General features: G+C 41.8%; 1 protein-coding gene across 2 annotated transcripts in view; it reads right to left on the reverse strand.

Moving 5' to 3' along the window:
• The window catches only part of LOC139564900 (MAGUK p55 subfamily member 2-like), a 60,742-nt gene that overhangs the window by 26,242 nt on the left and 25,997 nt on the right, over window positions 1-8,503 (reverse strand). The window contains exon 1 of one of the 2 annotated variants that reach the window (XM_071384775.1): window positions 8,147-8,291. The exons of the other annotated variant lie outside the window; for it this stretch is intronic. The gene's annotated coding sequence lies outside the window, so the exon portion shown is untranslated. Of the gene's footprint in view, window positions 1-8,146; window positions 8,292-8,503 lie in introns of those variants that run through there. 2 annotated transcript variants of the gene reach the window in all.

Here is an 8,503-nt window from a genome sequence, read left to right on the forward strand (position 1 = left end):
GCAACTTTTTCGAACAAAACATAGATTTATTGTGTATCATGTTATAGGACTGTCATCTGATGAAGGTGTTTCTTGGTTAGTTTGGTTGGATCTTGGTTAGTTATGTTGGTTTTGTGCATGCTACCTGTGCTGTGAAAAATGTCTGTCCTTTTTTGTATTTGGTGGGGGGCTAACATAAATATACGTGGTGTTTTCGCTGTAAAACATTTTAAAAATCGGACATGTTAGCTGGATTCACAAGATGTGTATCTTTCATTTGCTGTATTGGACTTGTTAATGTGTGAAAGTTAAATATTTCAAAAAAATATTTTTTGAATTTTGCGCTCTGCCTTTTCAGTGGAATGTGGGAGGAGTTCCGCTAGCGGAACCCCGGAGCCAGACAGGTTAAAAGCTCTGGAACGCACCCCCGTTTGTCTCTCACAATCTCCAACCAGGAAACACGAAGGACCCCTCTACAATTACAGTCAAGGACAAACAAAGTAAGGATTTACATTAGCTTAACTTTCAAGTTAATCGTGACAAAATCACTGTAGTTAGGATTCAGGCTACTTTGAACACAATGGAAAGCACAATATGTGTGTAGCCGCAAACAAAAGACTTAGTAACGAACAAATGAATCGGTATGACGGCCACAAACTCTCGTGACCACAAATGGTTCTTCTCTCGTACTGCTGGTCTAAAGTCAAAATAGAGAACCGTTGCTGCTGAAACATTTTGAATTTGTGACCCTTGAACTCAGGTAGCCTGTTAACCCCCTCAGTAGCCTATTAACACATCCCAGCCAGCAAATCCACATGTCCCAGTCCCCTTGCGTTACAGATCATGTCAGAGGGCAGTCATGTGGTCAACCCCAACACACTGACCAACAGCAGAACCGTTACACAACACCGGCGACGAGTGGCTTTAGGCCTACCTATTACCCCCACAAAACTTTGTTGAGGCATATTTTCTCAAAGTAATAGTTGGTTTGATTTAAAATAGACAGTGGCACCAAGTACATTCGATTAGATGGACACAACCAATGAACGTGATAAGGAGTGAAATTGTCATTGCTCATCTTCGAATAACATTTCATTCCGGAAGAAATGTATGACTTGTCAAAACAGTCGTAAAAGAAAATAGACTTTATCTGTAAAATGGTAAGAAGACATATGTCATGTATCAGTGCATCCAGCCATACAGTATCTGTCCTGTGAAATATTTCATTAGATGTAACGGTGTTCCAACTTCCATGTGTGCGCTTGGCTGCCGATGGCTACCTTACATCCATCCCATAGTAAGCCAGCAGCTCTCCTTTCTCCTTTGTCCGCTGGTCTACACTAATAAGCTAGGGCTGAAAATAGCCCCTCTGTAGGGAGAGCCACAACAGACACACACACATATGCACACAAGCATACACACACATGCACACACACACACACACCACACACACACACACAGACATACACACAGAGGTCCAGTCCAATAAAACGTACAGTATGCCAGAAACCCCAGGTCCCCCATGATGCTATTCTCACACCAAGGACTGAGTGTGGTCGATCTGGTCGGATTTATCTGCACACACTCTGACTAATAGACAGAGCTGCTGTATAACACATCTCCTAGGGCTATCGACCTATAGATCTGTGGTCAGACAAGCTCTCTGTAGGTATCCAGGGACGTACAGTGGCTTGCGAAAGTATTCACCCCCTTGACATTTTTCCTATTTTGTTGCCTTACAACCTGGAATAAAAAAAAACAAAAAAAATTGTTGGTTTGTATCATTTGATGTACACAACATGCCTACCACTTTGAAGATGCAGAATATTTTTTATTGTGAAACAAACAAGAATTAAGACAAAAAAACTGAAAACTTGAGCGTGCATAACTATTCACCACCTCAAAGTCAGTACTTTGTAGAGCCACCTTTTGCAGCAATTACAGCTGCAAGTCTCTTAGGGTATGTCTCTATAAGCTTGGCACATCTAGCCACAGGGATTTTTGCCCATTCTTCAAAGCAAAACTGCACCAGCTCCTTCAAGTTGGATGGGTTCTTGCTGGTGTACAGCAATCTTTAAGTCATACCACAGAATCGCAATTGGATTGGCCATTCCAAGACATTTAAATGTTTCCCCTTAAATCACTTGAGTGTTGCTTTAGCAGTATGCTTAGGGTCATTGTCCTTTTGGAAGGTGAACCTCCGCCCCAGTATCAAATCTCTGGAATACTGAAACAGGTTTCCCCCAAGAATTTCTCTGCATTTAGCACCATCCATCATTCCTTCAATTCTGACCAGTTATCTAGTCCCTGCCAATGAAAAACATTCCTACAGCATGATGCTGCCACCACCATCCATGGGGATGGTGTTCTCGGGGTGATGAGAGGTGTTGGGTTTGTGCCAGACATAGCGTTTTCCTTGATGGCCAAAAAGCTCAATTTTAGTCGCATCTGACCAGAGTACCTTCTTCCATATGTTTGGGTAGTCTCCCACATGCCTTTTGGCGAACACCAAACGTGTTTGCTTATTTTTTCCTTTAAGAAATTGCTTTTTTTCTGGACACTCTTCCGTAAAGCCCAGCTCTGTGGAGTGTACAGCTTAAAGTAGTACTATGGACAGATACTCCAATCTCCGGTGTGGAGCTTTGCAGCTCCTTCAGGGTTATCTTTGGTCTCTTTGTTGCCTCTCTGATTAATGCCCTCCTTGCCTGGTCTGTGAGTTTTGGTGAGTGGCCCTCTCTTGGCAGGTTTGTTGTGGTCTCATATTCTTTTAATTTTTTAATAATGGATTTAATGGTGCTCCGTGGGATGTTCAAAGTTTTGACCTGTTTGACCCTGACCTGTTTGGAGAGCTCCTTGGTCTTCATGGTGCCGCTTGCTTGGTGGTGCCCCTTGCTTAGTTGTGTTGCAGACTCTGGGGCCTTTCAGAAAAGGTGTATATATACTAAGATCATGTGACAGATCATGTGACACTTAGATTGCACACAGGTGGACTTTATTTATGTGACTTCTGAAAGTAATTGGTTGCACCAGATCTTATTTAGGGGCTTCATAGCAAAGGGGGTGAACACATACGCACGCACCACTTTTCTGTTTCACATTTTTTAGAATTTTGTGAAACAAGTAATTTTTTTCATTGCACTTCACCAATTTGGACTATTTTGTGTATGTCCATTACATGAAATACAACTAAAAATCCATTTAAATTGCAGGTTGTAATGCAACAAAATAGGGAAAATGCCAAGGGGGGTGAATACTTTTGCAAGGCACTGTATGAGATAGACTGCCTCATTTCTTCCCCGTCAGCCAGTTGCTTTGACAATCTGCTAGTACAGTCTGCAGCCGCCATAGGGACCAGTAATGATGCTTAGGGAAAGGGATCGGGATGCATATTTTCAGCGCATGCTAGAGGGGCTTCTGGGATGGAGAGGGGGGAGCAGGGGGAACGTGGGTAGAGGAGCACTGTCAGCAAGGGTGATTCATCTAAGCTACACACACACACACACACACACACACACACACACACACACACACACACACACACACACACACACACACACACACACACACACACACACACACACACACACACACAGACAGACAGAGACACACCATTCCATCATTCCAAAAAAAGGAAAAGGTGATTATGCCCTGACGGGAGGTAGGCAACCAATGGGATGTACCGCTTTGTACCCCTCCCCTTTAACGCACATTCACACAGCTGCGAGGCTAGGCATTGTGTAAGAAGGAGAAGGGGGAGATAGAGAGGGAGTACATCTAGAGACATCTAGGGGCAATATGGTTAATCAATCCATAAAGCCACTGGTAGATGTGGTGGCCATGCTCAAATGATTTTTATAAAATGTCCCTTTTTAGGAGCAAGTCTGCGTGTGCGGATATTTATTCTGCATTTGCATTAGATTATTATGTGCAGTCAGCAATATCCATGGCAGAATGCCCTGTGCATGATTTTGTACCATAACTTGGCAGATACAATGGCATCTAATATTGATGACTTGTATGCTGAATTATGATTCTGCCAAACAGTGCGAAACAATATAAAAAGTGTAGCTTTTATAATTGAATCGTGTATTTGAGCCCTTAGCAAAGCAGTAAGCGTTACATTAATTAGACAAACAATAACTAGAAGAGATGTAGCTTATTTCAACATGGGTGCAGGCCACTAACAATATCTTTTTTTATTTTCTAATGTAACATATCCTCCCAAATGGCTAAAGCTAACGAAGGTGCCATATAGATTGCAAAATACTTGGGAAGAGATTTTCGATTTACCAGTTCCATGGCACATGGTTTATGAACTGATACACAAAACAACGCTGGATTCATGTAACGAACATCGTCGGGAGAAGGAGAGGAGGACCAAGGTGCAGCGTGGTAAGTGTTCATTATTTTAATTAAACAACTGAACACTTAACAAAAACGACAAACGAACAGTTCTGTAAGGTGAACACACAAAGCAGAAAACAATCACCCACAACTCAAAGTGGGAAAACAGGCTACCTAAATATGGTTCTCAATCAGAGACAACGATAGACAGCTGCCTCTGATTGAGAACCACACACGGCCAAACACAAAGAAATAGACAACATAGAACACCAGACATAGAATGCCCACCCCAACTCACGCTCTGACCAAACCAAAATAGAGACATAAAAAAGAAACTAAGGTCAGAACGTGACAATTCAAAACTTTTTTCAATATAAATTATTATTCAAAATTCTTGCAACTAATAGAATGTTATATAAAATATATATATATATTGCTGAGAAGAGACAGAATCATTAGCTAATTTGTTTTGGTATTGTCCATATGTAGCTAGTTTTTGGTCGCAGGTTCAGGAATGGCTGAATGACTGAAGAATTACAACAATTACCTTGCGCTAACTCTGAAAATAGTACAGCACTTTCTGGTGGCAGGTAGCCTCGTGGTTAGCGTGTTGGGCCAGTAACCGAAAGGTTGCTAGATCGAAACCTCAAGTAAAAATCTGCTTTTCTGCCCCTGAACAAGGCAGTTATCCCACTGTTCCTAGGCCGTCATTATAAATAAGAATGTGTTCTTAACTGACTTGCCTAGTTAAACAAAGGTGAAGTGTAAAAAGTAAATAACACTCTTAGCAGAAATGTTTATCTTTAATTTACAATATGTAGAATCCATGAGAAGAGAAAGGTTCAGAACTTTTGACGGCACAGTTGAAAAATATATGGTAAATAGAAACTCAAAACTGGATGTTGTTCAGAGATAAATGGGTTGAGGGAACTGAAGGATGGGACTCAAAACAAACAAAAGATAACTATTGTAAAATATACCGTATCTGTAAAATGTATATAGTATGTATAAGCTGGAAGTAGAAGCCTAATTGTCCATTAGTTTACACCAGTTAGGGGAAAATAATACATTAAAATATATAAAAATGTATATACCGTATATGTATGTATCATTTATATACAGTATATATATTTACCCCCAAAATATGGGGGATTGGAAATGATGCAGACACTTACATTGGTGGAAGCCACAATCTATCGGCAATATTAAAGCTGATCTACGACCTAAAATAAATAAAAAATGAATGAGGGAGCCATAATTAGATCATTACAGGCTAATGCTATCGCTAGTTCCACTCGTCCTCTTGTCTTGAGACAGACAGTAGTTAGGAAGTTGTGGTGTCTAGAGGATATCTGGGGCAGAAAATACCCACAGAATCAATGAGCGCAGCAGAGCCTGCACTCTGAGGTCGATTCTCTGCCAGTCAGCATGGTGTAACGGAGCCGTTTCTCTCTCCACTGTTCATCTGCATTGAACTGATCCCCCCCCCCCCCGTGCTAACATCAATTAGATGGAAAATAACCGGGAAAAAACTTTAGAGAGCACCCAAAACATCCACTTGCTTTTTCTACTATTGTACCTATTGGCATAAAGAGATCCTGCTTACTCTACATTATTCCCCTACCAAACCAGCTCAGTAGCCCTACTACTAAATTGTAACCTTGCTACCACATCACCCGCCACAGTGCTCCTATGGTAGATAATATGCAAGCTCAGCAATAACACACAGATCCCTAGGGAGGTTTCCTTCATTACCTCCCTCCCTCCCTCCTCATGTTAACTCATATTGGGGTTTTACGAACCATAAGGCAGCCAGTCCACTTGGGTAGTTAATATCCTCTTTCCATTCTTCTCCATCCCTTCCTCCCTTTGCCTTTCTCTATCCCTTTCTCCTCACTCATTATGGGCAGTCCACGTGGGATCTCTCTCCATCCTTCTCTCTCATCCCACCACCTCCTCCCACCCTCCCATTCCTCTCTCCATCCTTTTCTCCCTCCCATCTCTCTCCCATCCCTCTCCACTACCTCTCTCCCATCACCCTCTCTCTCGCCCTCTCTCCATTCGGCAGATAGTCTAGTGGTTAGAGCGTTGGACTAGTAACCGGAAGGTTGCAAGATCAAATCCCCGAGCTGACAAGGTAAAAATCTGTTTTTCTGCCCCTGAACAAGGCAGTTAACCCACTGTTCCTAGGCTGTCATTGAAAATAATAATTTGTTCTTAACTGACTTGCCTAGTTAAATAAAGGTAAACAAATAAAATCCATCTCATTATCTCTCTCTCCATCTCTCTCTCCCTCCTCTCTCCCCTACTCCATACACACGTCATGCTGTGGCCTCTTGTGCTAACGACACCATGTCCAGGCACTAACGAGATCACACGCTGATGTGAACTCCATCTGCGCCCCCCCCCCCCCCCCCATCCCTCCCTGCCCCACTCTCATCCACCCCCTAAGAAATAGGCTGCATGCCCCATCTGCTTGTGTCACAATATCTGTCTCCCTCTCTCTAAAGACTATGGTGTGTGCATGGCTCCCATCAACACAGTGTGTTAGCCAGTCACATTGCATTCTGTGGTTTGTTCCAAAGACTCAGTTGAGAGAGAGATAAAGAAATAAATAGAAAAAGGGATGTTTCATTTCAAGAGATTGAGCTCTTCAATTCCATTACTCAAATTACTAATAAGTCTTTACCATCAATTAATCCCCGACATATTTTCAAAAAGAAATATTATTTTTTTCACTGCCACCACACACTTATCACGTGGTTTTACTTTAATCGTAAAAGTGAAATTGGATTTATGTCATGGCAGGTCTATAATAGTGATGAGCGATTTTTTATTTTTTTTACTCACAAAAGCTCTGACGAAGGCCGCGATGCCGATACGTAAAGCTTATTAAAGATCAGTGATGCTGTCAAGAGCAGTGTGCGGTTTCCTTTTCCCTTCATCTTGTTCAACTGTTACCATGCACCTGCAAAAAAAGATTGCTCAGCTGTGCGAGAGTGCCTTTTGAATTATTTTGAGGTCTATAATAGTGTAATAGCTTTATAAGAAGGACAGTCCACTTTCACTTTTGTGCTTCAACCTACAATATACAAACTAGAACAGGCAACGTTCCAAAGGTCTGGTTCTTACACATGAGCAAGCTCCTCCACACCCCAGACGGAGAGAAAGAATGGTTAGGTGCGTCTTATAGCCTACGTGACATGTGTGATATTGTGATCCTACTGTACCTTGCCAAAAGTCTGCGCGTGCAGGTGGTGTGCGTGCCTAAGTGTTTGAGTGAGTGTAGGGGGCGCATTGTATTGTTTTGCTTGCGGCATGCACCACTATACCACACTATTCACGAATTATATTTTTCCACTAACGAAAATACTGTACTACAAAACAGTCTTCATATTAGTGTGTATTTAGATCGAATTAAATGACTGAAGAGAACCGTTATCTTTGGTGCGTAGCCGATAGCTCACGCCCACATGTGGTAGCCAGACAGCACACCTAACGCTGAGGGTCTGCAACCGAGACACAGAGAAACGCATACATAATTTAACATAAAAGCAATGCGAAACACAATTATGTAGGTATTAATAGAAATTGGGTTCGGTTAGGCTATGTCTTGGTCGCACTATTTGAGTATTTGCCTGACTCTGTATCTACATATTCGGAATCATCTACTACTTGACAGCATGATGCCCCCACACGCAAACAAAGCACAACGAAAAACACCTCACATCAAATAGACGATCTGTCATGCATTCCACTGAAAATATATCGTATCATTTAAAAAGATAAAAACGCAATTTCTACATAACCGGACTGCACTAACCTGTTCCGTCTCGTGGTCGCGTCGTTGTCTCCGTTTAATTTGAGATCTCTGAACCTCTACGGATTGTCAAACCACTGTAAAGTCGTCGCGATGGAGATTTAAACCGGCAACGCACTTCTCTCCTCAATGTGGGCCCCACCAGCTACATATGGCCGTTGTGTAGAATAGATATCCTGTCCATGTATTTTTAACAGCCTTTCTAAGCTAATAAACAAATAATTATTGCAGACCCATTTCATGTTTTTACAATAACAAAGAAATACAGTTAAACCTACAAGTCGAGAACACACAAATATTCTTGATACAAATAATTGACTACCATTACATTTCATGGATTTACATGATTTTCATCACATG

This window comes from Salvelinus alpinus, chromosome 36 (genome assembly GCF_045679555.1).
Source record: "Salvelinus alpinus chromosome 36, SLU_Salpinus.1, whole genome shotgun sequence".
Taxonomy (NCBI): domain Eukaryota; kingdom Metazoa; phylum Chordata; class Actinopteri; order Salmoniformes; family Salmonidae; genus Salvelinus; species Salvelinus alpinus.